The sequence below is a fragment of the Oryctolagus cuniculus genome, chromosome 4 (assembly GCF_051225735.1).
Source record: "Oryctolagus cuniculus isolate XC-2025 breed Fujian yellow rabbit chromosome 4, ASM5122573v1, whole genome shotgun sequence".
NCBI classification, from domain to species: Eukaryota; Metazoa; Chordata; class Mammalia; order Lagomorpha; family Leporidae; genus Oryctolagus; species Oryctolagus cuniculus.
In genome coordinates, this window is record NC_142870.1 from 65,078,458 (window position 1) to 65,095,949 (window position 17,492).

At 41.4% G+C, this 17,492-nt stretch overlaps 1 long non-coding RNA gene across 1 annotated transcript in view; it reads left to right on the forward strand.

Annotated features, from left to right (window-relative positions):
- Window positions 1-17,492, forward strand: part of LOC149126999 (uncharacterized) — a 101,467-nt gene that overhangs the window by 15,153 nt on the left and 68,822 nt on the right. The window contains exon 2 of the long non-coding RNA XR_016232094.1: window positions 17,208-17,342. This is a non-coding gene — a long non-coding RNA (uncharacterized LOC149126999). The remainder of the gene's footprint in view (window positions 1-17,207; window positions 17,343-17,492) is intronic.

Sequence of the window (17,492 nt, forward strand, 5' to 3'; positions counted from 1 at the left end):
AACTATAACATCAGCCTAAGGAAGGAAGTTCCTTCAGGAAAAGTCCAGAAGGCATTGTCATCATAGGCGATGAAAGCTCCATGCATTTATATTGCCCCTTAGGACTTTCCAGTGGGACAAGATGTGAAGTGAAAGACAGTGCTATCAACAACCTTTACACTGCATAGGCCTAGGCTAATGTGTGTGTTTGTGTCTTAGTTAAAGTGTTTAAATGAAAACTTTTTTTAAATAGAAAAACTTTATAGAATAAGGATATAAAGAAAGAATATTTTTTATTGTTTTACAAAATGTTTGCATTTTAAGTTGTTATTACAAAAGAGTCAAAACATTTACAAAAATTAAGAGGTTTAGGAGGTAAAAAGTAAGGCAAGGTTAATTTATTTTTTTAATTTTTTAAAAGATTTATTTATTTATTTGAATGTCAGAGTTACACAGAGAGAGAGGAGAGGCAGAGAGAGAGAGAGAGAGGTCTTCCATCCGCTGGTTCACTCCCCAGATGGCCACAATGGCCGGAGCTGCACCAATTGAAGCCAGCAGCCAGGAGCTTCTTCTGGGTTTCCCACATGGGTGCAGGGGCCCAAGGACTTGAGCCATCTTCTACTGCTTTCCCAGGCCATAGCAGAGAGCTGGATGGGAAGTGGAGCAGCCAGGTCTCGAACTGGCGCCCATATAGGATGCCGGCGCTTCAGGCCAGGGCATTAACCCACTGAGCCACAGCATTGGCCCCAGTTAATTTATTTTTGAAGAAACAAAATTTTAAATAAATTTACCATATCCTAAGTGTAAAGAATTTATTAAGTGCACAGTAGTGTAATGTCCTCCACCTTCCCAGTCACTCAGACCTCACTTTACTTCCAGAGCAACTTGCAGTCCTGCAAGCTCCATTCATGATACATGCTCTATGTACATGTACCAGTAAAAAAGATTACTTATATATTTATTTCAGACAGACAGAAGCCCAAAATTCTGCAATAGCCAGGGCTTGGAGAGGCTGAAATCAGAAACTGGGTAATCAGTCTGGTCTTCCAGATGGGTGGCAAGAACCCAAGGTCCACATTGGCGGGAAGCTGGAATTGAGAAAGACAAGGGGGCTGGCTTGCGGCATAGCCACTGAAGCAACTGCCTGAGATGCAGATGCTGGCATCTCATATGGGTGCCAGTCCAAGTCCCAGTTGCTCTATTCTGTAATAATGTGTCTAGGAAAGCAGCAGACAATGGCCCAAGAGCTTGGATCCCTGCATGCATGTGGAACACCCAAAAGAAGCTCCTAGGTCCTCGCTTGGGTACAGCCCTGGGCAGTGAGGCCATCTGGGGAGTTAACTAGAGGATGGAAGATCTCTCTCTCTCTCTGTCTCTCCCTCTCTCTTTGAAACTCTGCCTTTCAGTTAAACAAATAAAGAAATCTTAAAAAAAAAAAAAGTCAATTAAAATAAAAAAGAGGAGAGCCAGGCACTCTGAGGTGAGATATAGGAGTTCCAAGTTATGTTTTTTTTTTTTTTAAAGATTTATTTACTTATTTGAAAGTCAGAGCTACACAGAGAGAGGAGAGGAAGAGAGAGAGAGAGAGAGAGAGAGAGAGAGAGAGGTCTTTCATCCCTGGTTCACTCCCCAGTTGGCTGCAACAGCTAGAGCTGTGCTGATCCACAGCCAGGAGCCAGGAGCTTCTCCCACGTGGGTGCAGGGGCCTAAGGACATGAGTCATCTTCCACTGCTTTCCCAGGCCATAGTAGAGAGCTGGATAGGAAGTAGAGCAGCCGGGACTCAAACTGGTGCCCGTATGGGATGCCAGCACTGCAGGCGGTGTTTTTACCTGTTACACCACAGCGCTGGCCCCCGTAAGTTATGTTTTAATCCCTGTGTCAAACGGCTGTCTTGAAGGAAGGATTTTAAATATTGCATCACAATGGAAGGATAAATGCTTGATGTTGATTCAGTAATTTCATATTGTGTACATGTAAAGAGACATCATATTGTTCCCCATAAATTTGTACAATTATGAGTTAACTAAAGTAATGCCCCTTTAATCCACAGATCCACTGGGGAAATAGGTTTCATAAAAATCCACGTATAAAATCAAAAACATTGACTAATATTACAGATAATGCTAAAATGACATGTACAATACAAGAATCTAATGATCATCAACAAGATAAAATACATCTAGGCATTGGCTGCTATGTGTTATTTATGGGTCAATTTGCAGATTGAATACTACATTCTTTAATAGGAAAAATTTTCATGCTACTCCTGGAATTCTGGGGAATACATCACTAATATTTAGGAGTGGTTATCAAAAATAATAAAAACAACACCATAAATAATTTTGGATTTTATTACATGAATTATAAAAAGCTCAAAAAATTGGAAAGCATCACCTTTTTTGATTCTGAAGACTAGTATTTAAAGGAAAATAGTTATAAAAATGTTAGTTTTGATTTTAATCCTACATGCAAAGGAAAGCCATTTACTATTTTTGTTTTTAAAATGTTGTATTTTTTAATTCAAAAGGCAGAGTTACAGAGAGGCAGAGAGAGAGAGAGAGGGAGAGAGACTGATTGAGGCTGGCATTGTGGTACAGTGGGTTAAAGCCCTGGCCTGCAGGACCAGCATCCCATATAGGCACAGGTTTGAGTTCTGGCTGCTCCACTTCCCATCCAGCTCTCTGCTATGGCCTGGGAAAGCAGTAGAAGACGGCTAGTCCTTGGGCCCCTACACCCACGTGGGAGACCTGGACGAAGCTGTTGGTTCCTGGCTTCGGATAGGTGCAGCTCTGGCTGTTGTGGCCAACTGGGGAGTGAACCATCGGATGGATGGAAGACCTCTCTCTCTTTCTCTTCTCTCTGCAACTCTGTCTTTCAAATAAATACAATAATTCTTGAGAGAGAGAGAGAGAGAGAGAGAGAGGTCTTCTATCTGCTGGTTCACTCCCCAGATGGCCCCAATGATTGGAGCTGGGCTGATCTGAAGCCATGAACCTGGAGCTTTTTCTGGATCTCTCAGATGCATACAAGGACCCAGGAACCTGGGCCATCTTACACTGCTTTTCCCAGGCCATAGCAGAGAGCTGGATCAGAAGTGGAACAGCCGGGATTCGAACTGCACTGCAGGTGGCGGTTTTACTCACAATGCACAGTGCTGGCACACCATTTACTATTTAAAGATTTGGAATGACAATCTCATTGGCAGTAGACAGGGATGTGAAGGCTGGCACAGAAACAGAGAAATAACAGCAATGAGACTGTTTCAGTAGTTAAAGCAAGATATTATGAGGATGCTATTGAAGTAGAGGAGCAAAGTCATTTGAGAGGAAAGATCTGATACAAGAGATTTCAGGATGATAAAATTGGCAAGTGTGGTGGCTGGTGGATATTGTGACCCAATTCAAGACACCTCTGCAAAGAAGTTCAGTTGCTCCACTTTCTGGAAGTGTCATTGACAATTGTAGAGAAATCTTGTCCATATCCAGTAACTAGTGCACAACAGGCACAGTTAACTTCATGTATGTGAGACCTACGCAATCACTAGTGCATTATGCATAGAGAAGGTCTGGTTCATGCTTGAATGCTCTCCTATTAGTGTAGGAGTCTCTTAGATTTCTTACTTTTGAAATAAGCAGTCCTACATCTTCCTTTTGCACTTGGTTTTGAAAACTGGGAGCCAGTACTGATGTGAGAGTATAAAGCTTTACCATCTCTGCCCATCGTAGGGTAAGCAGGAAGAATCACTCTGTTTACAGCCCTCCAGGGAGTCAGATGAGGTGGTCATTGACCTGCAGTACCAGACCGACTTTCCTTCTCTGCCTGCTCACCTCCTCTTTCTTCTACAGGTATTGGTTGCAAAGGCACTCCATAATAAACTTGCTATGCACAGAACACCATCTCAGAGCTAGTGTCTCAAGACATTCAACATGTAAACCATGACATTTTTAGATGTCAAAGCTAAAGTGAGAGAGGAGTCAGGGCTACTCCCAGGTTTTTTGCCCTGACTTAATGGACGATGATGCCACTCAGAGAAGAGTGGGGGCCCAAAGGGGGAAAATATGGAAGTTGTTGTAGTAGAATTTAAGATTTGTTTTGTGTATTTATTTTTAAAATATATTTTATTTATTTATTTTGAAAAGTAGAGTTACAGACAGAGAGAGGGAGAGACAGAGAGGTCTTCCATCTGCTAGTTCACTCCCCACATGGCTGCAATGGCTGGGGCTGGGCTAATCCGAAGCCAGGAGTCAGGAACCTCCTCTGGGTCTCCCATGTGGTACAGGGGCCCAAGGACTTGGGCCATCTTCTACTGCTTTCCCAGGTCATAGCAGAGAGCCTGATCAGAAGAGGAGCAGCCAGAACTTGAACTGGCACCCAACTGGGGTGCTGGCATGACAAGTGGAGGTTTTAGTCCACTATGACACAATGCCAACCCCTGTTTTGTTCATTTATGCTTGATGTGACTAAAGACCATGTAGGTAGAGATATCCACTTGAGGCATATTAATCTGGAGTTCTGTAGAGAGTTTTGGGCTGGAGTCATGAGCTAATTACAAGGAGAATGTCATTGTCCAAGAATAGTGTATGAGGAGAGAGCTAAGAAGACACAGTCACCATCTAAGAACTGAGAAAAAGATCCAGCAAATGGATGGAGACAGAGAAGCCTGGGAGGAAAACAAATCAAGAGAGAACATATGTGGTTGCAAGTCTGACTAAAGTGATTTAAGGGGCCAGCCCTGTGGTGTAGAGGATAAAACTGCAGCCTGTAGTGCCAGTATCCCACATGGGTGCCAGTTCAAATCCCAGCTGCTCCATTTCTGCATTTCTGTTCCAGCTCTTTGCTAATGCACCTGAGGAAGCAACAGAGGATGGCCGAATAATTGGGTCCTTGCACCCATGTGGGAGACTTGGAAGAAGCTCCTGTCTCTTGTATCTTGGCTCTGGCCTGGCCTACCCAAGACTGTTGTGGCCATTTGGAGAGTGAACCAGTGGATGGAAGATACTCTCTGTCTCTTCTCTCTGTAACTCTGAAAACAAAACAAAACAAAACAAAACAAAACAAAACAAAACAAAACAAAACAACAAACAGAAAAACCCAAAAACCCAAAACAGTTGAAATGAATGGTATTTGGGGATAAGAAGGGGGAGATCAACGACTCAGGCCATTTCATCCTGAAATGCAGTTATGAAAGGAAGGTAAGGGGCTGGTGGTATGGCATACTGGGTTAAGCCACTGCCTGTAATGCTGGCATCCCATATGGCACTGGTTCGAGTCCCGGCTGCCCCAATTTCAATCTAGCTCTCTGCTGATGTGCCTAGGAGGGCAGTGGAAGATAGCCCCAAGTGCTTGGGTCCCTACACCCAGAGTGCTTGGCCCCTGCACTCATGTGGGAGATCTGGAGGAAACTCCTGGCTCCTGGCTTTGGCTTAGCCCAGTCCTGGCTGTTGTAGCCATTTAGGGAGTGAACCAGAGGATGGAAGATCTCTCTCTCTCTCTGTCTCTCCCTCTTTCTTTTTGTAACTCTACCTTTAAAACAAATAAATCGGCTGGCGCCGTGGATCACTAGGCTAATCCTCCGCCTTGCAGCGACGGCACACCGGGTTCTAGTCCCGGTTGGGGCGCCAGATTCTGTCCCGGTTGCCCCTCTTCCAGGCCAGCTCTCTGCTGTGGCCAGGGAGTGCAATGGAGGATGGCCCAAGTGCTTGGGCCCTGCACCCCATGAGAGACCAGGAGAAGCACCTGGCTCCGGCTTTTGGATCAGTGCGGTGAGCTGGCTGCGGCGGCCATTGGAGGGTGAACCAATGGCAAAGGAAGACCTTTCTCTCTGTCTCTCTCTCTTACTGTCCACTCTGCCTGTCAAAAAAAAAAAAAAAATTAAAAAAAAAATAAAACAAATAAATCAGTGTTTTTTTTTTAAAAAAGGAAGGAATGGAAGGGATTGGGGCAAATGGAAGAGGTATGATTTTGAAAAAAAAGTTAAAAATTTGTTACAGCTGTTGTTAAGCCAGAAGACAATTGAGTATGGTTATTCTGATACAGAAAACAAAAATACACACTTTTCTGAAAAGACACATGCTAAGATTCTGAAATGACTGGCTCAGAGTTAAATAATAGATCATTTGCTAATCTTTGAATCACGTCTCCACCTATCTCCACTTCCTCCTTCCATTTAAAATAGAGGCTTTTTTTTTTTTTTAATATTTATTTGAAAGGTAGAGTTACAGAGAGAGAAGGAGAGATAGAAAGAGATCTTCCATCTGCTGGTTCACTCCCCAACTGGCTGCAACAGCCGGGGCCTGGGCCAGGCTGAATCCAGGAGCTAGGAATTTCTTCCAGGTCTCCTATATGTGTGTAGGTTTCTAAAAACTTGAACCATCTTCTGTTGCTTTCCCAGTCGCAATAGCAGGACCTGGATCAGAAGTAGAGCAGCCTGGACTCAAACAGGCACTCCTATGGGGTGCTGGCTCATAGGTGGTGGCTTAACCCACTGTGCCACAATTCTGGCCCATAAAATGGTAGTCTTTAATTGTAACTTTTACTATGTTGAAATTTCCTGGAAATCTTTCAAAAAAGATGTAAATTTTAAACCATGGAAAATGATGAGACTATTCGCATAATTCATTCTGGTTTCACAGACTTTTGAAGAGTGGCAAATCACTAGAGGGCAAATGTGATGCTGCCTTAGAAATTGTATTGGTATTGGTAAATTCAAGCAGAGCAAAACAAAGGACAAAAAGGAGGAGCAAGAGGAAAGATTTTAATACCATGCGATGGTGCTCAGGGCTAGGTAATGGTCAATGAGTCCCAGTTGATCATCTTGTGAGCTTGGCTATCATACTAGGACATTGTTGACAATCTAGGTGATAATAGAAAAATCCTCTTCCTTTTTGTTTTCAAAAGCTATGTTTTATTGGCCTTCATTTATTTCATTTTGATATGACTCATTTTATCTATAGTTTTTTCTTTCAACAAACAAACAAATTTAGTAAGCACTATCCTGATGAATCAGGCATTCCAGGTGCTGGTGACACAGCCTTGAACAAAATGCACAAAAATCCTAGTCATCATGGAGCATATATTCCAATGTGAGGACACTAAAAAATAAGCAAAGTAAGTTAAATCGGATGGTATATTGCTAAACTGTGGTATGCTATGGGGAAGTATAAAGCAGGGAAAAAGGAGTCAGAGAGATGATGGGGGTTGCAATCAGACTACTTGCTTATATAGTTGTGACCTTCACAAGGATGTTTGAGCAGAGATAAGCATGGGCTGAAATCCAGCCATCTTCTGGTGAGAAGGTGCTTTTTCCTATCTAATGGTAGGGTTTCAGAGGATGGAGGCGGTGACCAAATATCTGCCTTTAAACGGGTACACCTTGAAATGTCCTTCTGGTAATACTAAGTTTTTAAATTTTTGAGCATGTTGGATACAGACTTTTGCTCAGACTTTGTGATCGCTATTGTATAAGTTTAAACCTTTTAGTGGATGAGAAAATCAGATATTCTGGTATGAAAATATACAACATTCCATTGGTTGTGCTTGTCTATGGTGCCTGGCAGGCTGTGGGGAAAACAGTAAATGGGTTTGATGAGGTTTTTCTTACAGAGTCCATGCTGAACATTCTTTCTTATTTGGCACTTGATGATGCTTTTGAATTGATCATGAATAGTTACAATTTATGGGACCATCACATTTCTCATTAAAAATCAACATAACTTGGCCGGCACCACAGCTCACTAGGCTAATCCTCTACCTCTGGCACTGGCACCCCTGGTTCTAGTCCCGGTCGGGGCTCTGGATTCTGTCCTGGTTGCTCCTCTTCCAGGCCAGCTCTCTGCTGTGGCCCGGGAGTGCAGTGGAGGATGGCCCAGGTGCTTGGGCCCTGCACCCCATGGGAGACCAGGAGAAGCACCTGGCTCCTGGCTTCGGATTGGTGCAGCACGCTGGCCGCAACTCGCTAGCAGTAGCGGCCACATGGGGGGTGAACCAATGGAAAAAGGAAGACCTTTCTTTCTGTCTCTCTCTCTCACTGTCTAACTCTGCCTGTCAACAACAACAAAAAATCAACATAACTGTTTTCCTTTTCAACCATAGCGCGTATGATCTGTAGCCCAGTGTTTCTTAGTACAAGCTAATGGGCTAGATGTATAGGCTAATTTCTTGAGAATTTCAAGTTGGATGCCAATTAGTCTTCCCAAATGAAAGCTCATTTCAACACTTTTTCCCAAGACAAGTCACTCTTGACTCTGCCACTCTCTTGGTATGGACGATACATATTACATGAATTAAACTGCATTTACTTAAGAAAAATTAAGACAAAAGTTTGAAAACTTTTGGAGTATGCCATATAAAAAGAATACTGCATTTGCACTGCACTTCTACTTTCTTCTGATATCATTAATAATATATATATTTTTAAATGATTTATTTATTTATTTGGAAAGCAGAGTGACAGAGAAATAGCTATGTTCCCTCTGTTGATTTACTCCTATAATGGCTACTACAGCTGGGGCTCAGCCAGTCGAAAGTCAGGAGCCAGGAACTTCAATCCAGTCTTTCACATGGGTGGTAGGGGCCCAAGCACTTGGGGCATCTTCTGTTGCTTCCCCAGGCACTTTTGCTAGAAGCTGGATCAGAAGTTAAGCAGCCAGAAGTTGAACCAGTACTCTGCTATGAGATGCTGGCATCTCAGGCATCTCACGCCTAAACTACTGTGCCACAATGCTGGCCCAAATAATACTTTATTTCTTTTATATCTAGCTATTTGCTTTGGTCAAATGATTTTGTCCTTAAAAGTCTCTATATTCTCTTTCAACGGTGATGAGATCTTATAATAGCAAAATTCAAATAAGAGCTGGTAAAGCAGAGGGGCACTGTAGCTTTTATCCATAGAGAGAATTGGTTATTCATTTTGGAAAGTAAAGATGTTAATGATAATTAGAATTACTAAACCTCAGGTTTTTTTTTTTTTTTCTGTTTGTTCTATTATTTTCTTCCTCTGTCTCTCTTCACTGTCTTGCTGGAGACCCTCATGATTCCTTTTTCCTGGGTGAGACGAGATCCTTCACTTTAACATACCTACATTTGTCTCTGGATTTTTTTCCCCTGTATCCTTCTCCATTACATTCTTTTTGTGTCTATTGGCTAAGGCATGCAGTTCTTCCCCAAAAAGAATCTAATTGTAGCACAATTAAAATGGAAATGAAAAGGAGAAGCTGACTATGCTGAAAGTATTCCATATTCATCCTGAATTCCTTCAAATACACACACATATGCTTATTTCATTTCACATTTATAAGAAAATGCTTATTTCATTTCACATTTATAAGAAAAGAAAGAGGAAAAAGGTCGGTTCTTCCTTCCCTGAAAAGCGGAGGGACTCAATCTACAAATGAATAATGGTTGGGCCATCCATAAAAATAGAATTCTGATTCAGGACCTGCAGCAACCTGTATAGGAAACCAACTTCTTTATCTATAATAAACAGCCCCGAAAGCTGGTATGTTGTAAGTTATGGGGACCCAGAGTTGATAGGAAGATTATTTTAAACTGAAGACATTTGGGATTCAACAGATGCAGAAAAAAGCCTTCTTGGAGCTTGTCTTAGCTGATTAACAGCAGCAGCTTCTGGGAAGTGAAGCTACAATAAACCACCTCCCACCTGCAGGGGAGTTTCATGGCTAAATAAAAGATGGAAAGGTCACTTACACTGGTATAAACTGTCATCATCACAAGCTTTTTTATCTCACAAGCTTTTTTATCTCACATGTATTCTCCTACAGCTCAATGCTCTTTCCTAAAGAAACCTATTTGTGCTCTAAGAACCCCTTTCCTTTCTCCCTTTTAACTACTAAGTTTAGCCAGTTATTGAGAAGCCTACTTATTTGTATAAAATCATTTTTTTCTTCTGTTAATCTGTGCTTTGTCAGTTTAATTTGTATGCCTGGGTGTTGAACTTAACAAGATAGAGAAAACGTCTGACATTCTGGAAACCAGATTGCTCTCTCTAGTAACAACCCAAAAAGCTAAGCAACGACTTGACTAACAATTGATAGCTACCCTAATTTTTGTCCTTACTTCCAACTTAGGACCAACCATAGACAATCGAATGTGATCTCCTAGCCCATCACATAGGACCCCCTGTTTTTAGTAAGCCTACCTACAGCTTCCCCAGGCCAACAGCCTCTAACCAGGACACACTTGAAGACTTTCCTTTTTTCCACTATAAAGTTCTCCCATTCCTTTGAAAGTTCTGCCTGCCTTTGAATCTGTGCCAAAACACAACTGATTCCCTTGATTATTAATAAACTCTGAAAATAGGATTTTGCATTTTTTATTTGGTTGGTCTTCATTTATTTACACGCTATGTATTTCATACACTTTAAAAGTTTCTCTTTTTAATTTTGGAAACTACTTATTTTTTAAGGAATTTATTAATACATTAGATTCTTAGGGTCACAGAAAATGCATGATGATTATTACAACACAGTTCTCATCAATTCTCATGGTAATGTGCTATTAATACAAAGAGAACAGATTCCACGTAGTTCATAGATACAATTCTAAGAGTGTAATTGTATTTCCCTCTCTCCCTTCTTCCTCCACTTTCTACCTCCCCCTTTGGAAGTTTTTGGAATTACTTGCAGAGTAAAATAAAGATAAATTTGTCTGCTATGATACTTTCTATATTTTTTGTTTCCTCAGGTTTTCTGCTGAGGTTTTGAAATTCTCTCTGATGCTGGTAGTACAAAAATCGTATTTGAAGCAAATCAATTAATCTTGAAGACAACTGAAAGATCAATATGAGATAGCTGCGAATAAACCTAGTATTTTCTAAGCTCTTGAAAAGCCTCAAAGAGCACAAATCTTCTGCATTTTAACAAAGTATTTACACACTGATTTTAGTTGTTAAGGAGAGGAGTAAATTCAAGTATGAAAAGCCTGGGACTATGAAAACCAAGAGTTTTTTAAATACTTTTTTTTTTTTTTTTGCTGAAGGAAAAAGGACTTTGGAAATTCCAGTTTTAAAATAGAAGCGTTCTTTCCCAGTACTCTCCCCACACACACCCCAATACCAACACCACCATCAACAGCACTAAAATAAGATTAGAGAATAAATACCCAGGTTAGCTAAGATTGGAGAAATTAAATATTCTATGACACTAGAGAGAATTGTTTATACTGATAGCCAAACAGTGAAATTCGGAAACCAAGCTTCAATATGCTGAAGTGGATGCGTGCAAATGGACTTGGACCATAGAGGGGATACAGGATCTGTTTTACTTTATATAATTAAGTTCCCAGTTTGATGGTGAGAACACAGGCATAAGTTAGGAGCAACTGATGGGGGCCTGCTCTGTGGCTCAGCAGGTCAAGCTGCTGTCTGAGACACCTGTATGCTATATTGGAGTGCTGTTTCGAGTCCCAGCTGCTCTGCTTCTGACCAAGCTCCCTGCTAATGTGCCTGGGAAGGCAGAAAATGGCCCAAGTGCTGCAGCCTCTGACACCTATGTGGGAGACTCAGATGAAGTTCTTGGCTCTGGGCTTTGGCCTGGCACAACCCTGGCCTTTGTGGCCATTTGAGAAGGGAACCACAACACGGATCTCTGTCTGTCTCTGTCTCTCCTCTCTCTCGTCACTCTGACTTCCAAATAAAATAAATAAATCTTTAAAAAATGATGACATATCTCTCCAAGAATGCTCCAGTCTTAGCTGGCCCAGAGCATTTATTTATCTATTTATTTATTTTAAACTTTTATTTAATAAATATAAATTTCAAAAATACAACTTTCGGATTATAGCAGTTTTTCCCCCCATAACCACCCTCCCACCCGCAACCATCCCATCTCCCACTCCCTCTCCCATCCCATTCTTCATCAAGATTCACTTTCAATTATCTTTATATACAGAAGATCAACTTAGTATATACTAAGTAAATATTTCAACAGTTTGCACCCACATAGATACACAAAGAATAAAATACTGTTTGAAGACTAGTTTTACTGTTAATTCTCATAGTACAACACATTAAGGACAGAGGTCCTACATGGGGAGCAAGTGCACAGTGACTCCTCTTGTTGATTTAATAATTGGCACTCTTATTTATGACATCAGTAATCACCCGAGGCTCTAGTCATGAGCTGCCAAGGCTATGGAGCCTCTTGAGTTCACAAACTCCAACCTTATTTAGACAAAGCCATAATCAAAGTGGAAGTTCTCTCCTCCCTTCAGAGAAAGGTACCTCCTTTTTTGATGGCCCGTTCTTTCCACTGGGATCTCACTCGTGGAGATCTTTCAGTTAGGTCATTTTATGCCACAGTGTCTTGGCTTTCCATGCCTGAGAAACTCTTATGGGCTTTTTAGCCAGATCTGAATGCCTTAAGGCCTGACTCTGAGGCCCCCCAAAAAACATTTATGTTTTATTCCTTTTTAGTGGTGGTACTGGGTGTGCTGTTTGAAATTGATAATTTGATAAATTGATAATTTTTCTAGGGGGCCAAAATGTGACCAAGCTCACAGCCTCTATACACTTCATTTTCATCATTAATTTTTTAAATTTATTTTATTTATTTGAAAGTCATAGTTACAGAGAGAGGTAGAAACAGAAAGAGATCTTACATCCGATGATTCACTCCACAAGTGGCAGCAATGTCCAGGACAGAGCCAGGTGAAGGCCAGGAGCCAGGAGATTCTTCTGGGTCTTCCACATAGGTAGCAGGAGTCCAAGCACTTGGACCATCTTCCACTGCTTTCCCAGGCCATTAGCAGGGAGCTGGATCGGAAATGGAGCAGCCAGTACTCAAATTGGTGCCCATATTGGATGCTGGCCTTGCAGGTGGTGGCTTTATCTGCTGAGCTACAATGCCAGCTCCAATCATCTTTCATATTAATGTAAAAATAGTCATCTCCCAAAAGTTTATGCGAGAATTCTTAAGCACACTAGATTTGCTCAAAGCAAGCAGTAAGAGAGAAATCCTGTGTCCTCATTTTCCTCTCTGTTTTTATCTTTTGGTCTCACAGATGGCTAGCTAGATTTCAAACCTGTTCTCTCAGTTCAAGTCTCAAACATCAGTTGGCTCCATTATAATTAGGTCCTCAAGACCATTTATTATGTGAGACACTCATTGTCACTTGTGGCTTGGTTTTCATTGTTGTCTTCTGGACATTTCTATTGACTAGAAGGGTTGGGAGAGTAGAGCAATACCTGGTTGTAAGCCTCACACGCACTGGTCAAAATGTGGACTTGTTCAGGTATGGATTATGCTGAGAATACAGCAAATCACTTTGTGTTCCATGACCCCCAGCCCTCTATCCACCCACATACTCCTGTTATGGTCATGAAGCTTAGTTTTGTAGGGTATGACTTTCCAGGTTTCTTTTGTGATAAGGCTAATTCAGTGAGAGCAATGGAGAAACAAGTCTTTTTTTTTTTTCCCCTCCCCAAAATTATCTCTTAATGAAAACATTCCCATTTTCCAGATGAATAAATTGAACCAGTTGATGAACATGTGTGCTTGCATTTAAAGCTTTGGGAATTATTATCTTAAGCACATGCTCTGATTCTTTGGTGTTAAAGCATAGCTGCTTATCTGCTCTATCACAACATGAAGCTGAGCACTCTCCAGCTAGCACTGACACTTCTAGTGAAGGATTTCAGCTTGAATCACCATTCCCTCAGGCTCAAATCTTTAGGTATTAACATTCTAAATATGCACAGTACAGAGAGCCTTTGTCTGGGGCTTGCAAAACAGTAAATCCTTAGGCATCTTTAAATGTTGAGAATATTGGAATCAATGCAACTGAACTGCAACTTGCTAATATGAAATATTAGATGCACCCTCAGTAACAACAACAGCTTGGAGAGACTCTAATAGTCCCTCTTTAATTTTGTTGCTGACACCTGGCAACATTTGGAGCTATAAATAGAGTAGCAGGGAGGTGGGGAAGAAAGCAGAAATTTCTTGTTGCTGCTTCAGTACATAGAATGAGACAGTCTCCAAAGAAAGAGAAAGAAAAAGTAACATCTGGAAAAGAATAAGGGATTCTGTCTATTAAGTGATGGACCTGCCACAAGCTCTTGTGGGTGTGTTGTGGTTACTCTGAATTCTGTTTGGATTCCCTAGACCCCTCACAATTATGGGGTAGAGGTGCAGGAAGTGGTTTGATGTTTCCAAGGTTAAAATCTGAAGCAAAGCTCCAGGATTTTGGGTCATAAAATTTGGGGACTGGGGCACAGAATCTTCTAGGAGGTTTCTCTATTCCCAATTATCCAATGTTAGAGAAGGCAGAAACAGTAGAGCTGGGGTGGGGAACGTCCTGCCCATGGGGTAAATAAGGCCCATGAAATCATTTGATTTGGGCTTGCCAAGGCAGGTGCAACTTGAAATTCAATAGATCTATATAGCAGGCTAATTTTTAAGTTGATAATGTTATATGGCCTGCAAATGATGTTATAAATATCCAAACAGGCATTGGCAGAAAACAGATTTTTTTTTTTTTTTTACTGGCAGAGTGGACAGAGAGAGAGAGACAGAGAGAAAGGTCTTCTTTTGTCGTTGGTTCACCCTCCAATAGCCGCCGCGGCCGGCGCACTGCACTGATCCGATGGCAGGAGCCAGGTACTTATCCTGGTCTCCCATGGGGTGCAGGGCCCAAGCACTTGGGCCATCCTCCACTGCACTCCCTGGCTACAGCAGAGAGCTGACCTGGAAGAGGGGCAACAGGGACAGAATCCGGCGCCCCGACCGGGACTAGAACCCGGTGTGCCAGCGCCGCTAGGCGGAGGATTAGCCTATTGAGCAGCAGCGCCGGCCCAGAAAATAGATTTTGATTGAATCCTAATAAAGAATCTAGTTTGTTGGGTCAAAAGTAATCTGCAGTCAGAGAATTCTGAACTTCTGTTTAGTAGATAGACTGTTAATTTTTCATGCAGATAGCAACAGAATATCTTCCTCTGTCTTAATGTGGTTTGCCTTTTCCTCGGTTCCATCTCTTTCAGAAGTCTTGTACTATAGGGAAGCAGAAACCATCACTTTTGGTAGACTAATAATCTGTTAGCAGGTATGAAAGTGTGAACTGATAAACCCAGAAGGCTATGCAGGCTGGGTTCCAACTTCAGCCCTGCTTCCGGTAGTCTCATGATCTCTGCCATTTACTCAGGCTTTGTGAGCACTGGCTTCCAAAAATGCCCACTTGGTGAATATACTGTGAGAATTAAATGAGATGATCCCTGCCAAAAGCCTAGTGTGGGGTCCATACTTATGCATCTTTTAATTTCTTCCCTTCCTCTGGAAAACTAAAAGGCCAACTTATCAGATTTATAGATTTAACTATATTTTTGCCTTATTATTTTAATATTGCTATAATACTAGAAGGGGCAAAATCATGGTGTTCTCTTCTTCAGAGGAAAATTCTTGCAACCTCAAATAGAAGAGTAAATCTAATGATGCAATCAGGAAGCAGAACTCAGTGTCCTGATTTTCTCCTACCTCTCACTCCAGGCATGGCAATTCCTGACCTTGGGACTCTGGAGACAGCCTTTGAACCACTGCAGACCCCTGTCATTGAGGGTTTCAGTCCCAGTGTCTACAGGAATCCAGCAGGCATCAAGGATAAGTTCCTTCTGAAGACCCATGAGGACCGAATGGCCCCCCTGTACAGCCTGGGCGTGGCGGCCGTCCTCACCTACAGCCTCTACTGCTTCCACCGGGACCACAGCTAGTGCTCCCAGTTTTTGAGGCATGCCAGGATCACTGCCAGGGCTTCATGGTCACAGCCATCTTAATGGGTCTAGCTGCATCTGCGGTGGGTCCTGAACCCTCAGCCTGTCCCGGAAAGCTCTGCTGAGAACGTTGTAAAACTCGGAGGCTACCATCAACTCTGCTACAGGACAGATGGTCTCCTCTGCCCATTGTGTAATAGACAGATTTTTTTTTCAGAAATACCAGATTCTGTTCAACTTTGGTGTTGCATACTTCTAATTGTGCTGCAAGCCTTTCATACCCTACTTAATAAACTCTAATCCACTTGTTTGGTTGAAAAAAATTAATGATGTACAGGTCTGAAACAGTTTCTGTAGCTAGGTTTCTAATCCCCATCTTGCACTAAAGGAGGCCAAGAGATTTGCACATAATATCCAGCTATTTTAAAAGGTCTTCTAAGACTGAATTGGCTTGTAATACAGACAGCTCCTTCTTTTCATGCTAGGGCTGAAAAAGTCAACATTTTTTTCCTGAGGATTATAGGATTAAGTTTAATACTATATTTCATAACCCATTATAAGACCTAAGGAACTCTAAATGTTAAATAATGATATCTAATGTGAGTTTTTAAAATACAGACATACTCTAAATTTCTCTATGTAAGCCACCTACGCTCATAACTTAGTCCAACAGAAAAATAAAACTAGAAGATTCACAAAATCTGATACTTTTGCAAGTAGTCAGGTAAAACCAAATTAACCCATGACATTCCTTTTGACCGACCTATGACGTTTTATCTGCACATGGTCTGGCTTGAACAGGGCTCTTGTTTTCATTGACCTCGGCTTTCCCTGTTATCCTCCACAATGTTTTAAAGATCTGTTTCCTAAAATCAAATCTTCTTATGCTATTGAGCAGTAAAAGATACATTCTGTGTGTCACAGAACTTATCAGGGAGAGTTTCAGTATAACCCATACCAGAAAAAAAAAAAAAACCAAAAAGATAATTTCTTATTGTTAACTAATAATTGCAATATGGAGATCGTTACTGTATGTTATTCACGTTAAGACAAAGCTGAGGTGTGTCTAGGGCATCATATGTTAAATGTCTTGCAATCTAGGGTGTCTTACATGAATTGTCAATCAGGGACTAGAGGTGACTGGTTGTAATTACTATGAGTCTTGCATTGCTATTCCTGGTAGTGGGAAACTGTAATTCTTCCACGTGTCACCCACAAGAACAATTCAATAACAACTGAGAAACACTGTGAGTCCTAGCTGTGGATTGGAAACCTTACACTAATGCTTTGTGGTAAGATCAGAAAAGCCTCAGAGATTACAGTGAAGTATTCCTTTGCTCTGTGGCAGAGCAGACAAAATTGGTGGAAAAACATGAGCATCAGTGATTCTAGTTGAAAAGTGATTCAAAAGAGTCTGTGAATTAGGAATATCATGACTAATTTATTTCACTTATATTTTCCTATTAAAGCGCAAGAATGATATATAGCAGATTTTTTTTTCTTTACAGGCAGAGTGGATAGTGAGAGAGAGAGAGAGAGACAGAGAGGAAGATCTTCCTTTTGCCGTTGGTTCACCCTCCAATGGCTGCCGCGACCGGCGTGCTGCGGCTGGTGCATCGTGCTGATCCGAAGCCGGGAGCCAGGTCAGAATTTTTGTCTAAATAAAAAAAAACTCTTCCCATTTTCATAAAATAAAAATTCTTAGGAAAGCCTTTTGTCATTGTTTAATGGATAGTGTTTTCCAATTTTCTATTTGCTTAGTAGTAAAAAATGTTAACAGTGAACTATAAAAA